General features: G+C 37.3%; 1 long non-coding RNA gene across 1 annotated transcript in view; it reads right to left on the minus strand.

The window, feature by feature from the left end:
* Positions 1 to 15,667, minus strand: part of LOC110295082 (uncharacterized) — a 98,640-nt gene that overhangs the window by 3,106 nt on the left and 79,867 nt on the right. The window contains exon 2 of the long non-coding RNA XR_002378004.3: positions 6,949 to 7,029. This is a non-coding gene — a long non-coding RNA (uncharacterized LOC110295082). The remainder of the gene's footprint in view (positions 1 to 6,948; positions 7,030 to 15,667) is intronic.

Raw genomic sequence — 15,667 nt, forward strand, 5'->3', positions numbered from 1 at the left:
ACACACACACACACACACACACACATTAGCTAAATGTTTGAGTAGCCCAGGACCTGTTTGACATAAAATTAGCTATTAATGACAACATAGTAACAAACTTATTTTGAAACAACCCTAGACTACTATCTTTATCTTTCTTCTTCTTTTTCCTTTCTCTTTCTTTTTTGTTTTTTTCTTTTTTTATATTTCTTTTATTACGTATTTTCCTCAATTACATTTCCAATGCTATCCCAAAAGTCCTCCTTACCCTCCCCCCCCACTCCCCTACCTACCCATTCCCACTTTTTGGCCCTGGTGTTCCCCTGTACTGGGGCATATAAAGTTTGCATGTCCAATGGGCCTCTCTTTCCAGTGATGGTCGACTAGGCCATCTTTTGATACATATGCAGCTAGAGTCAAGAGCTCCGGGGTACTGGTTAGTTCATAATGTTGTTGCACCTACAGGGTTGCAGATCTCTTTAGCTCCTTGGATACTTTCTCTAGCTCCTCCATTGGGGGCCCTCTGATCCATCCAATAGCTGACTGTGAGCATCCACTTCTGTGTTTGCTAGGCCCCCGCCTAGTCTCACAAGAGGCAGCTATATTAGGGTCCTTTCAGCAAATGCTTGCTAGTGTATGCAATGGTGTCATTGTTTGGAGTCTAATTATGGGATGGATCCCTGGATATGGCAGTCTCTTGATGGCCCATCCTTTTGTCTCAGCTCCAAACTTTGTCTATGTAACTCCTTCCATGGGTGATTGTTTTCAATTCTAAGAAGGGGCAAAGTGTCCACACTTTGGTCTTTGCAAGAGACATGGTTTCTCTGTATAGCTGTCGCTGTCCATGATCTCAGTCCATAGACCAGGCTGGCCTTGAACTCAGAAATCTGCCTGCCTCTGCCTCCCAAGTGCTGGGATTAAAGTCATGTGCCACCACTACCCAGCTTTCATCTTTTTCTATTTCTTTCTACTGCAAAGGAAGTATGAATTATGATGAACAGTAGAATGAGGGATACAACCTTTGACTTCTATATATTTTAATATAATTCTCTTCTTTATTCCTGTCAAATATTTTTATTTTTGAGATTATAATAATTACATCATTTCCATTTTCCCTTTTTTCTCTCTAAACCTTCCCATAAATCTCTCCCTTTGTTCTTTTCAGAGTCATAGCACTCTTTTCATTAATTTTCATTAATCTGGTGTGTATGTGTGTGTGTGTGTGTGTATGTGTATGTGTGTCTAACAGATACATCTACAACATAACTCATGTACATAAAGCTCAGGAATAATTGAAGAAGATAGTGAGAAAGATTATAAGAGCCATTGGATCATGGAGTTTGCTGTAACATTGAGTCTTCTAGACATGTCAGAGACTGTACTCATGAAGACTCACCAACAGAGCTGCATATGGATGATTTTTACATTTTAATTCAGGACTATATTTGCTCATTTTCTCACAAATCAATTGTAAAAAATGTCAACAATGATATTTTTGAGGCATTAACTCAGAGATCACTGGGCTACATGTAAGATAAATCTGATGATAATTATAGCTATCTATATATAATTAGAGTAACTAGTGATTAATCTGCTCATCCCTCAGTCAGTATAAAAATAATATCAAAGAAAAAATACATCTCAAAATATATCTCTAATTGGTACCAATATAAAATGTACTTTTCACATAATAAGTTATACATTTTAAAATATTTTTAAAACTTCTCTCTCTCTCTCTCTCTCTCTCTCTCTCTCTCTCTCTCTCTCTCTCTCTCTCTGTGTGTGTGTTACTGAACTGGTGTCAATGTACTACAAAGAAAGGAAACACAAAGATGAATAAATACTTTGTTCTTGGATTTATTGGGGTAGAGGGAAACAAAAATGATTAGAAATAGAATTTAAGTTGAAATGTCCATGTCTTTTATTCAATATGAAGAATGATTTGAAGAGTGATTGTTTTGGATAACTCCTGAAAGTTCAGGAAGAAAGAACTCTAATGATCTCAGAATGACTGTAGGATATTGGCCATAGATTCTGGGAAAATATATCTAATTTCTTACTGAGAGAAAACAAAGCAAAGAACAGGAAATAGATGCATTAATTTCCTTGGAATTCACAAAGGATAGTTCTGAGGGAATAAGAGCACATAATTTCAGAAAAAACAGGATTTGGAATGAGGCTAGAGTCCTAGTATCAGCAATATAACATTGAGTTCAGATACTTGATTGAGATCAGATTATAAAATGAGATAACCTGATGTTTACTTAAAATATAATAAACTCTGTTTAACTCTAGTGTCATATTATTAGTTTCTTTTTCATTAAATTCATCCCAGTAAACTGATTCTGTGTTTGGTTTTAATAATCCCTTCTTACAATTTTGGTGCATTTACCCTCACTTGCTTATCTTAGAAACACCCAAGAAGTATGATTCCATCAGTGGGGTATTCCAAGCATACTGGTTAATAAGTATGTCAATTGTCAAGAGACAATTGTTGTATTTGACAGACAAGAAACCATTTCAAAAACTAGTGACTTGGATTAATTCATAGTTCTATAAGACAGGAAGTTGATTTCATTCAGATGGTTTATTCAGTGGTTATATACTGGTCTGGTTCAAAGTATTTTATGGAGAGGAACTCATTTGATTTGGAAGCTTAGATGTTTAAGAGTTCTCAACCAATGTCTTGAGAGTTTATCCTAGAGTAGGCTGTACAGAAATTTTTCTTTTTCTTTTTTTTTTTAGGTATTTTCTTCATTTACATTTCAAATGCTAGCCCAAAAGTTCCCCATACCCTCCCCACCCACTCCCACTCTTGACCCTGGGATTCCCCTGTACTAAGGTATATAAAGTTTGCAAGACAAGGGGACTCTCTTCCCAATGATGGCCAACTAGGCCATCTTTTGCTACATATGCAGCTAGAGACACGAGCTCCGGGGTACTGGTTGGTTCATATTGTTGGTACACCTATAGGGTTGCAGACACCTTCAGCTCCTTGGGTACTTTCCCTAGCTCCTCCATTGGGGGCCCTGTGTTCCATCCAATAGCTGACTGTGAGCATCCACTTCAGTGTTTGCCAGGCCCCGGCATAGCCTCACAAGAGACAGCTATATCAGGGTCCTTTCAGCAGAAAGTTTTCTTAACCTGACAATGTAAGATTCCAAGAGAATAATCAAGAATAATGAGGCCTTTTGATATACCATATCAATCAAATCATGTCACAGTATTGACAAGATCAAGAATATTTCTACTATCCATTTATCAGTGAATACATATTGTGTGAGTTCCTTTGTGATTGTGTTACCTCACTCAAGATGATGCCCTCCAGGTCCATCCATTTGGCTAGGAATTTCAACTTAGGATATCCAAGATATAAGATACAATTTGCTAAACGCATGAAACTCAAGAAGAATGAAGACCAAAATGTGGACACTGTGCCCCTTCTTAGAATTGGGAACAAAACACCCATGGAAGGAGTTACAGAGACAAAGCTTGGAGCTGTGATGAAAGGATGGACCATCTAGAGACTGCCGTATCCAGGGATCCATCCCATAATCAGCTTCTAAACGCGGACACCATTGCATACACTAGCAAGATTTTGCTGAAAGGACCCAAAGATAGCTGTCTCTTGTGAGACTATGCAGGGGCCTAGCAAACACAGGAGTGGATGCTCACAGTCAGCTATTGGATGTATCACAGGGCTCCCAATCGAGAAGCTAGAGAAAGTACCCAAGGAACTAAAGGGATCTGCAACCCTATAGTTGGAACAACATTATGAACTAACCAGTACCCCGGAGCTCTTGTCTCTAGCTGCATATATATCGAAAGATGGCCTAGTCGGCCATCACTGGAAAGAGAGGCCCATTGGACTTGCAAACTTTATATGCCCCAATACAGGGGAATGCCAGGGCCAAAAGAATGGGAATGGGTGGGTAGGGAAGTGGAGGGGGGGAGTATGGGGGACTTTTGGGATAGCATTGGAAATGTAATTGAGGAAAATACATAATAAAAAAATTGTGATAAAAAAAAGAATATTTCTACATATATGGTTAAGAAGTATTTACAAATCAATCAAAATGCTATTTGTGGGCTTCTTTATAAACAGATGTTTGCAAAGATATAGAACAGGCATTTATATTTTGAATTCAGCACTCCTGTTATTTTGACTTGCTGTGTAGCATTTTCTCCAAATTTTCTGCCAAACAATGAGATATATGGATCACAACTACATCTCCCAACATACTCGATTAGCCACATATATTCTCACCCCCCAGATATCAGTGAGCCCAGCCACAACAAAGTACCTAACACAAAACTGAGAGAATAATATAAATGTAGCTGGTCAATATTTCAAATCAATCATTCAATTCCCCCACTTACCCATCAACATTAATAAGTGTTTCTTTAAAGTCATTAAGGTTTAGGTTACTTAAACAATTCCTACTGCTTGTAATAAGCAACAGTCTCAGAATAGTTCTGTCTCTTATAGGCCTATGTGAATATATATGTCTGCCTGTGCAGGTATCTAGGAAATAGGTGAGAAAGGCTTAGTAGCAGACAACACAGTAGAAAATTCTACATGATAGACTGAGAGAGATACTAATGAGAGGTATCAGATAACTTTAAATACTTTTGAAGAATCTATAGAAGTGGGACATCCTGTAAATCTTAATCCTGGATAGTCACAGATGAGTTAAACTGTAAAGTAATGAACTCAGTTTCACAGATTAACCATGGATTTGAGGTAAAATTGATAACCAAGTGACTTTACAATGTGCTAAATGACTTTTTGTGGAGAAACCAGAAAAGCTTTGCCCTTTTTAAGTGTGCTGTGAAATGTGTCATCAACTGACCTACTCAATGTTGGTAAAGCATGATTTTACATGATCAGAAGGTTATGGATCAAAAGGAAATGTGCTTAGTTCAATCATGGTCATGAATTTTGTTGGTACATATTATGATAAGTTGTTTTACATTTTAAAGCTTTGTCAAGGATGCTTGGATTTTACAATATAACAAGATTCTACCAAACACTTTTAAATAACTGTTACCAAGAGATACATGAATGGATAATATTTTTGTCTGGGTGGATTGAATTCTAGGTATGTGTTCCATGTAAAATTTGATTAAAAGGCAGTTTTCATGCCCAGGTAAGCATGAATAGTCATGTTTTGATTATTGTATACTTATAGCATTGCTCTTTGAATATTTTTATACTTTTGAAGATATAGAAATAAAATAAAAGCTATATAAGTACAAATCAAAATCCACAGTAATTGTAAGGCTCTTTTGAAGCCTCTTGATGATTCTGATTCTAACATATGATGCAGGGTATTTGCTTTTGAACTTTGGTCAATTTTCCAAAGAAACAAAGACTAAGCAAAGAAGGGAAGAGAGGATAGGGTGAAGTAAAGGGGATCGGGAATAAAAAGTGCTCCAGAAAAGAAAATGCCATCTCCCTTTCGTCACAGACATGTAATCACTAGCATGTATAGTAACAATGGGATAGAAGTATTAGTGTGGTATTATTATGAGAGGTAAATCATTAAGTAGAATAAAGAAAGTAAATCATTAAACCCATGAAATAAAAGAATGAATACGGTTTAGTGACTACATTTCAGCAATTTCTAATGTCAAGTTCTTCTGTAAAATGATGGAAGATTATTCATGTTGTCAGGATCAGTAACCAAATAGGAGAGTTGTAGTTGATGATGTTTGAGACAGATATTTGGAGCATTGAAATGGAATTTATTTCTGGCATGTCCTGCATAACAAATAGATAGGACTATTGCTACCAGCATCATTACTAATGAGGTGACATAAAGAGAAAGCATGCCTTCAAATAATCAGTCCCAAGCAGAGCAGCACACTCAGGGTTTAGCATGAGTTTTGTATTTGCAACATATGATTGGTTAAGAACAAAGGCAGGGATTGGTGGGATTCACTTCCCAGCCCATTCCTATGAGAACTGAGCTAGGGTTTGTTCTTGGACAAGGTTCTTAAACTTTCTGAATATTAGTTCTTACCATCTAACCAACTTCCTTAAAACATATTAAAAATAAAGCAATAAACAAACATTTGGATTTTAAAAAGCCCTATGAAAAAATAGTTTGTATGTTAAGTTTTAATTTTTGTTGTTATTCTGAAATAATCCTTTAGACTTTTGAAACAAGTTATATAGGAAGCACGCCCTATGAGGACCCTACCTAAACATCATAAAATATTTTATTGACACTCTTAAGTTTTTCGCATTGTGACTTTCATACGGTTATCAATTTTATGTTTCATTATGGTTATTTGCATTCTGTTCTTGATATTAAAAGTTTTCTTAAACATGTCCAACCTTTCTTTGATATTTATCTCTACTTTTCTGAAAAACTGACCTTAAGAGAATTTGAGTGGCTTGTCCAAAGCTGCAGGAGAGCCAGTCATGTATTCCCATTAGGCCACCCTTGAGCTGTATGTAACACTCGCTGGCAAAGAGCACAGCCCGAGCAGGAGAAAAAAGTACATGGATCTGTTATTGAAGTTTAGGAGTGAGAGTAATAAATGCCATAAGAGCCAACAGAAAAAATGTGAGAGGGTATTGGTGATAATAGAGATGACTTCTACTCCCGGGAATCACAGAGAAGCTAATATTTGAGAAGGGTTTTGAAAGGGGTTTGGGATATAAAAATACAGAGGCAGAAAGAAACCAATTTTGACTAGCAGGACTTTAATAATAAATTGTGAAAGATGGAGATAAGAGGTGATATCTGGGAAATTCAGAATATACACCTTTCCTTTGTCTTTTTACACTATTATCCTAGTGGTTGCTGGCTACTCGCATCCCTGGATTGACAGTGAGAGGACAGAACTCTAGCAACATTTAATTTTTAATGTACTGAAAATAAATGACTCTCAGGGAAAGTCTGTGTTGTTTGAAAGCAAACCAGTTTTCAATTCATTTGTCATCTTCAGGCTGCTTACAGGATCTTTCATCCTTGGAGCTGTTTCTTCCCTTGAAAGATGCCCATTTTTTCCTAGTGTAGCCAAGCTGCCAGAGTTTTTCTGTAAAGGAAGAAATGAGCATTGGTTATATAGAAGGAAGAGAAAACATTTTCTTCTGATTGAGTAAGTCTTCAGAGGTGGGAGAGGTCTCTTTTGTATGGTTAGCTAGGGATAGTCTCCTATCCCAGGAAAGTTACTGTGATGTTTCACAAGGATTGACATTTATAGCCCACCCCAGGAAGAGGCTGTGTAGTAAGATTTAGTCACTCAAGGTACTTTTCTTTAGTGGTTGTTTCATGTCCTTAAGGCTCACAATCCTATAGATTAGAAGTAGCTGGCAATCCTGAATCAAACCTGTTATATAATGATATTTTTTAAGGTTCTCATTTCCTTCCATAAAACCAGAAAATCCTGAGAAAGAACCCAGATGATCATGCATTACAGATATTAAAGTAACAGGTAAAATGCACAGAGTCTTTCATTGGCTAAACAGTAAGGTGTCCTTGTTATAGTTATGACAACCAGACACTAAGCTTGAAGCACAGACAAAATTTAAGTTTTTATTTAAGTGCAGGAGCAGAACATAAGATTTGTATAGTCATGGAAATCTTGTCAAATTTCATATGATTAACAGTTGAATACTCAAAGATATGAAGATAGTCTGTCTTTTCCTGGTATCACAACATTTACCTAGTAATACCCAGGGTAATACATATGATATGAGTATATCAGTCCCTCTATTAAAAAATACATATAGACCCAGCTAGGGTAAGGTTTCAGAACTGTTTTGTTGTTTGTTTGTTTGTTTTAATATATTAATTATGAGATTCTTCTAAAGCCCCCTTTTTCAGTCAAATAGAACAAGAAAGGTAAGTTGAGGATCAAGATGGCAAAAAGTACAGTGGACGCCTTCCCTTTGTCTGAGCAGCTACATGCCACTGTAGATGGGGCATAGGGTCATATGTATATAAATGTTTCATATATCATTGTAAATGACAATATTTCTTTTTTATATTACAAAATTTTTCTTTTATTGAAAAATATTTTTTCATGTAATATATTCTCATTACGGTTTTCCTTCTCTACTGCTCATAGTCCAGCCCTATCTCTCCTTCCTGTAATGAACCACACCCTTACTCTCTCTCCTTGGAAAACAAAACAAAGAGGCATCTAAGGAATAATAATAAAAAAATAAAATAAAACAGAAACAAAGAGGCCAGAATAGAACAAAATCAACAAGAAAAAGAAAAAACATTAACAAAAAGAAAAACAAAGAAAAAAACACAAGATGCACAAATAAACACAGGGGCAGCCAAGCTCACACCCTCAGGAATCCCATAAAAACTGAAAATGAGAGATCATAATAAATATGCAAAGGTTTTCAAGGTAAATACTAAAAAATGCCCTGACACATGATTATGAAACAAAGAACCTTCAAAGATGTGTTTGATTAGTTTTTTGTTGGCAATCTATTGCTGGGCATGCACCTCTCCTCAATAGTGGTGTAGGTCCAGGACACAAAGCTCTCAAAACCAGCAGAACCCTTGCTCATATGAACACAAGAGATGGGGGCAGCTTGCACAGGGCCTGGATGGGCCTGTGCCAAACAGTGTTCCAGCCCCAAGAAGTGACATAGACACATGTCCCACAACCCATAAACTATCTGTAATGGATAACCACCAACAAATAAAAAATCCATTCTTTCCTATGGAGAATAGGTTTTTTTTTAACATTAAATTTTGTGTATATATTTCAATATTCTCAAAAACCTCTAGTGATCACAGTAATACTGATTTTATTCATAAAAATCAAAATTAATTGAGATTCTTTGGTGGGGGGAGGGTGTAAAATTGTGGGATTGCTTTACCTTTTATGAAGTTTTGTTTAGATGTCAAAGAATGGCCAATGGGATTGTTTCAATGCCCAATACCATGGTCAGGCTATGAAAGAGTCCAACTTTAGATTTTATCACAGTTTCCCAAATGATATGCTCTCCCTGGTCAGTTGATTGTCTGCTTTCAGAGGGTTCATCTTCCATCTCTTTAGATTGAGTCTTGCTGCCTTGCCTAGATGGATCCCAGCGCCTTTCACAGCAGCCTGGTGAACAGTGGTGGCTCTGGGTACTTGGCATGATGCACAGCAAATGTTGGAATTGAAATACTGAGGAATACATTTTCTTAATTTCAAGTCAAGTGGAGGCAATAGAGGGATGGGTCTGGTAATTCTAGTAGCTCTTACATGCAAAACAGATGAAAAAGGTGAGATATTCTGACATGAGCCTGAGGATATTTCTAGGTGGGGAGAGAATTGATTTGAGGGTAAGGCTGAATTGTAGGAAAGTAGTATCTTTGAATATGGGAAAGTAGTTGGAAAAGAGAGTGAAATAATGGTTCTGGTATGCTGTTTATTGTTGTTGAAATGTTTGATAAGCCTACTAAAAGCCAATCCATTTGGCTATTTCCTCTGACCTTGTGTTGTAGATGAGCACTATGAAAGTGAAATCAGATAAGGGACTAATATCCAATATATATAAAGAACTCAAGAAGGTGGACTCCAGAAAGTCAAATAACCCCATTAAAAAATGGGGTTCAGAACTGAACAAAGAATTCTCACCTGAGGAATACCGAATGGCAGAGAAGCACCTGAAAAAATGTTCAACATCCTTAATCATCAGGGAAATGCAAATCAAAACAACCCTGAGATTCCACCTCACACCAGTCAGAATGGCTAAGATCAAAAATTCAGGTGACAGCAGATGCTGGCGAGGATGTGGAGAAAGAGGAACACTCCTCCATTGTTGGTGGGATTGCAAGCTTGTAAAACCACTCTGGAAATCAGTCTGGCGGTTCCTCAGAAAATTGGACATAGTACTACCGGAGGATCCAGCAATACCTCTCCTGGGCATATATCCAGAAGATGTCCCAACCGGTAAAAAGGACACATGCTCCACTATGTTCATAGCAGCCCTATTTATAATAGCCAGAAGCTGGAAAGAACCCAGATGTCCCTCAACAGAGGAATGGATACAGAAATTATGGTACATTTACACAATGGAGTACTACTCAGCTATTAAAAAGAATGAATTTATGAAATTCCTAGCCAAATGGATGGACCTGGAGGGCATCATCTTGAGTGAAGTAACACAATCACAAAAGAACTCACACAATATGTATTCATTGATAAGTGGATATTAGCCCAAAACTTAGGATACCCAAGATATGAGATACAATTTGCTAAACGCATGAAACTCAAGAAGAATGAAGACCAAAGTGTGGACACTGTGCACCTTCTTAGAATTGGGAACAAAACACCCAGGGAAGGAGTTACAGAGACAAAGTTCGTAGCTGTGATGAAAGGATGGGCCATTTAGAGACTGCTGTATCCAGGGATCCGTCCCATAATCAGCTTCTAAACGCTGACACCATTGCATACACTAGCAAGATTTTGCTGAAAGGACCCAAATATAGCTGTCTCTTGTGAGACGATGCCGGGGCCTAGCAAACACAGGAGTGGATGTTCACAGTCAGCTATTGGATGTATCACAGGGCTCCCAATGGAGAAGCTAGAGAAAGTACCCAAGGAGCTAAAGGGATCTGCAACCCTATTGTTGGAACAACAGGATGTACTAACCAGAACCCTGGAGCTCTTGTCTCTAGCTGCATATGTATCGAAAGATGGCCTAGTCGGCCATCAATGGAAAGAGAGGCCCATTGGACTTGCAAACTTTATATGCCCCAATATAGGGGAATGCCAGGGCCAAAAGAATGGGAATGGGTGGGTAGGGAAGTGGGGGGCGCTATGGGGGACTTTTGGGATAGTATTGGAAATGTAATTGAGGAAAGTATGTAATAAAAATATAAAAAAAAAATAAAAATAAAAAAATAAAAAAAAATAAAACTTAAAAAAAAAAAAGAAAGTGAACTAATCAGCATGAATATGTATTAAAATTTTAATTAGTCTGAGTGCCTAGATTTGTGATTGAATATTTTAGTTTTCATGGAGTTACTCTAGGTAGGTTTCAGGCTACTATATCTTATCCACAACAGTTTCCTGCATATTCTTGGAGCTACCTAGAAGACTGGGAAAGTAGCTTAGTAAGAATTTCTTGTATTTATTTCCTCAAAGAAACAGTGACTGAATAACTACTATGGTTGAAAACGAATAGAACTAAGACTGGATGAGAGCTCCTAGCAACTAAGTAGAATATAAAAATAAGAAATGAGTCTTGAATAAACAGCATATAAGCTATATCATAGCAGAACTCATTTATGTATATAGTTGTGATAGTTTGTCTATTCTTGGGCCAGGGAATGGCACCATTTGGAGGAGTGGCCTTGTTCAAATAGGTGTGACCTGGTTGGAGTAGGTGTGTCACTGTGGGTGTGGGCTTAAGATCCTCACCCTACTTGCCTGGAAGTCAGTCTTCCACTAGCAGCTTTGGATGGACACATAGAACTCTCAGCTCTGCCTGTGCCATGCCTGCCTGGATACTGCCATGCTCCCACCTTGATGATAATGGACTGAACCTCTAAACCTGTAAGCCAGCCCCAATTAAATGTTGTTTTTTATAAGACTTGCCTTGGTCATGGTGTCTGTTCACAGCAGTAAAACCCTAACTAAGACAATAGAAAATATTCATTAATACCATCCTAATAAAAATATATTATGAAAACATATTTAATATACCTAGCCTACCACACATGATAGCTTTGGAATACAGGGTACTGTAGAATATTTCTTATTTAGCCATTTGGTTTTCCTGATGTTTGGAAGCTGTGGATTCAGCCACTACAGTGTCACAAAAGACCATTCCACATAGAAAACTAATCCAGGAACAGAACAAAGTTCAAAATCAAAAGGCATATTTTTACTACATGTCAATTATTATAAAGTGAAATAAGCATAAATATTGCCATTTTAATAGGGTTATCTATAAGTAAAGACAATAATCAATAAACATAGCAGATGAGAAACTAGGTAAAGGTTTGGCAGTCATCTGTTGGAGAACTTGCTTCTCTGAAGAGGAAGAGAGGTGGGTGAATCTAGGGTAGAGAGGAGGTGGGGTGTTTTAGGAGGAGTGGAGGGAGGGGAGACTGGTTGGGATGTATTATTTGAGAGAAGAATTTATTTAAATAAAAATAGTTATTAAACAAAAGAAACTATACAAAAGAATCACATAATTTCTGAATAGGCAAACATAAGGACTGACCTAAAAATATGTCAGAGTATTTCAATAGTGACTTCAAGCAGCTTGAAGAGTCAGTGAGCTCAAAGTCAGGTTGTTTGAAATTTTCTAGAAGGGGGGGATAAAGAAGAGAAAAAGAACAAAAGAAAGAAAGAAAGAAAGAAAGAAAGAAAGAAAGAAAGAAAGAAAGAAAGGAAGGAAGGAAGGAAAAGAAAGAGAGAGAGAGAATGAATAATGTGTCTGGTGTTTATAGTACACCATCAAATAAATGATTACATGCAATTAAGTCTCAAATAGACCAAGAAAGGGGAGATAAAGAATCACAAAACTTCCAAAATCTGGAGAAATGAAAACAGACATTTGGATTCATACAACAGAAACCCCAAACGGATGAAACACAAAGACATATGAAGGCATATTCACCAAGACTCAAGACCAAATGTTAAAGACGAGGTGAATGTTGAAATCAGGAGAAAAAGAATTACCTACAACATGACTAGTGGATTTAGACGCAGAACTCTTGCCAGGGTGGGAAACAATTGGATGTTATACTCAAATGGTAAAAGAAAAGAAATGAGTGAACAAACGAACCAAAGAGATATTCTTAAAATAATCTATGAAGAATAAGAATAAGAATAAGAATAAGAATAAGAATAAGAATAAGAATAAGAATAAGAATAAGAATAAGAATAAGAATAAGAATAAGAATAAGAATACTGTGATTGGTAAAGGTCTCTCTCTCTCTCTCTCTCTGTGTGTGTGTGTGTGTGTGTGTGCATGTGTATGTGTGTGTCTTATCCCTGTCCCTGTATATGTATGAGAGGGAGGAAGGGAGAGAGCAAGAGCGAGCAAGAGAGAGAGAGAAATAGAGGCAGACAGACAGACAGACAAAGACAGAGAGAAGTAGAGGAGAGGTGTGGGGCGGCTTCTGAGAAATTTCGACATCAGTAAAATCATAAACTGTTGTTCTAACACAGCCACATTCACTGTGTAAGATAGAGAAAAGGCTAATGGCTGAGATCTGTGACCTGTAACATAGAGAAAACAATGTTTTCATTGTGAGTAATTCCTGGTAGTGGGAATACTGAGAGCTAATGTCTATGAATTTTAATTAATTATTTATTTATTTTTGTTATGTTTTTTGTTTGTTTTGTTTGTTCCTTAAAAAAAGACCCCTTGAGAAACACTGCTTGACTGTGATGCTGTTTTTGTTGTTGTTGTTGTTGCTATGATTTTAGTTTCTTTCTGAAAAAAAAAAAAAAAAAAAAACCCTTGATAACACTGCCTGAATTTGCTCTCATGTGGTCCCATTCAAATTCAATTTGCAGACACCTATTACATAAATGGAAGATTGTTCTTTTAGAACATGTCTGACTCTCATATTCCCATAGGAGAAATAGCAAAGCTACTCAAAACACTATTAAAAATGTACTGCAAATAACAGTTCATTTTCATTCCCACTTTCTAGACGAAAATGCATGTTATTTGATGATAGATTCCATTTTTTTAGTAGCCTTTTATCACAGGTTTCAGAGATTTCTTTGAATCACCTCTTCACTGAGACATAAAAACAGAGGCTGGCTAAAGCTGACAAGTTTGTTACAGTGAGGAATGAAACAATAAGGAATGAAACATGAGGATTTCTCACTTACAAGGAACAGTGACCAACGCCTTTGCACACCTTTCTTCTGAGCGACCATGAACTGAGGCTTTGGCCTCAAACTTGATCATTATTTTATTTCGTGCACAGACTGTATTTCAAAAGGGTTATGCTGAGACCTCAGAAAGTAGAAAGGGAGCTAAGTATTAGTGGTGAAGCCTTGCTTCTCAGTGGATGTCTTGGGTTTATGGCAAAGGCCAGGGCCATCAAATAATAACCAGCGGTCATTAATTTGGCTTACTACTCTGAAAGTTTCTCCTTTTTCGTATTTTCCTCTCCTTAAAGGAAAATGAAATGTAGAGAAAGAAAGAGCAGGATTTTATCCAATGTTGTGTTCTAGCTAAACCATTTGTACTGCCTCTTCAGGAGTTATTCTTGACTTCAGCAAGACTTTTGAACTCATACAATGGATCGCTATCAACCTGCATCTCCTTAGGAGTAAAGGGAATTAAAAGGGAATCAATTAACTAAAATTTGTCTTACTAGATACTTTCCTATGGAGGTGTTAAAACAACAGGCATCAGGCAAGCATGGGGCCTAGAGCAGCTACTGGAGAGCTTAAGACCAGAACATATACACACAAAAGAGACAATTGGAAACTGCCCCAGTCTTTAGATACTCACAGCCCATTTCCTGTGACACAAGTCCAACAAGACCACAACCCTACATCCCTCCCCCAAACAGTGCCACTGACTGGATGCTCAGTGTTCAAAAGGTGTGAGCCTAAAAGTGACAATTGTATTCAAATTAGCATAGATGTTTTCCTGAGTTTAAAAGTCTCTGGTGAGGCTTTGCCAGTGCCTGGCAAACACAGAAGTGGATGCTCACAGTCAGCTATTGGATGGAACACAGGGTCCCCAATGGAGGAGCTAGAGAAAGTACCCAAGGAGCTAAAGGGGTCTGCATTCCTATAGGCAGAACAACAATATGAACTAACCAGTATCCCCAGAGCTCATGTCTCTAGCTGCATATGTAGCAGAAGATGGCCTTGTTGGCCATCATTGGGAAGAGAGGCCACTGGTCTTGCAAACTTTATATGTCCCAGTACAGGGGAACACCAGGGCCAAGAAGTGGGAGTGGGTGGGTAGGAGATCTGTGCCGGGGAGGGTATGGGGGACTTTTGGGATAGCATTTAAAATGTAAATGAAGAAAATACCTAATAAAAATTGGAAAAAATGAAAATCTCAAGATATATGTCATTCCCTGTTATCATTCCAATGTAATTTATTTTGTCACATTTATTTATGTTATTTTTACCAATGCACTTGCTCAAGTATATTGATAGAATTTTTTTTGTACAAATACAGAAACTTTGTACAAGTTTACTGATTTGGCTATGAAACATAATATTTATTATACTATTACCCTGCATCCATCTGTTCTTGAGAAATGTTACCTGTCCTTCAGATCCCTCATGCTCTTAATTAACACTGCTGGTTAAAAAAAGAACACATTTCACAGCAGTATCAGATGCAACCTGACTTTAAAAACTAGATAATTAAAATAATTTTTATTGCTACACCAATGCTTGCCTCATTAGGGAATCACAAATGATATTTACCAAGCACAATATTTGCCAATTAATATATTCCCAGAATGCATAATGGTTAACTGGTAAGAGTTAAAAGACTATAGAGATACAAGCAGAATTATCAGGGGCCATCGTGATAAAAAGCAAATACTACTTCACTATCGTTTGAAAAGGGTAGAGATGGGTCACCTCAGAGCCAAGTGGTAGCTATGAGTGTGTCTGAATAGGTTTTTAGTGGTTGCTATGGTTATGGACACACACAGATACCATTAGAAGGATGCTTTAGGAGGATGGGGATAAACTCTGGTGAAATACAGAGTGT

The sequence above is a fragment of the Mus caroli genome, unplaced genomic scaffold (assembly GCF_978045245.1).
Source record: "Mus caroli unplaced genomic scaffold, Mus_caroli_1 scaffold_4, whole genome shotgun sequence".
Taxonomy (NCBI): Eukaryota; Metazoa; Chordata; class Mammalia; order Rodentia; family Muridae; genus Mus; species Mus caroli.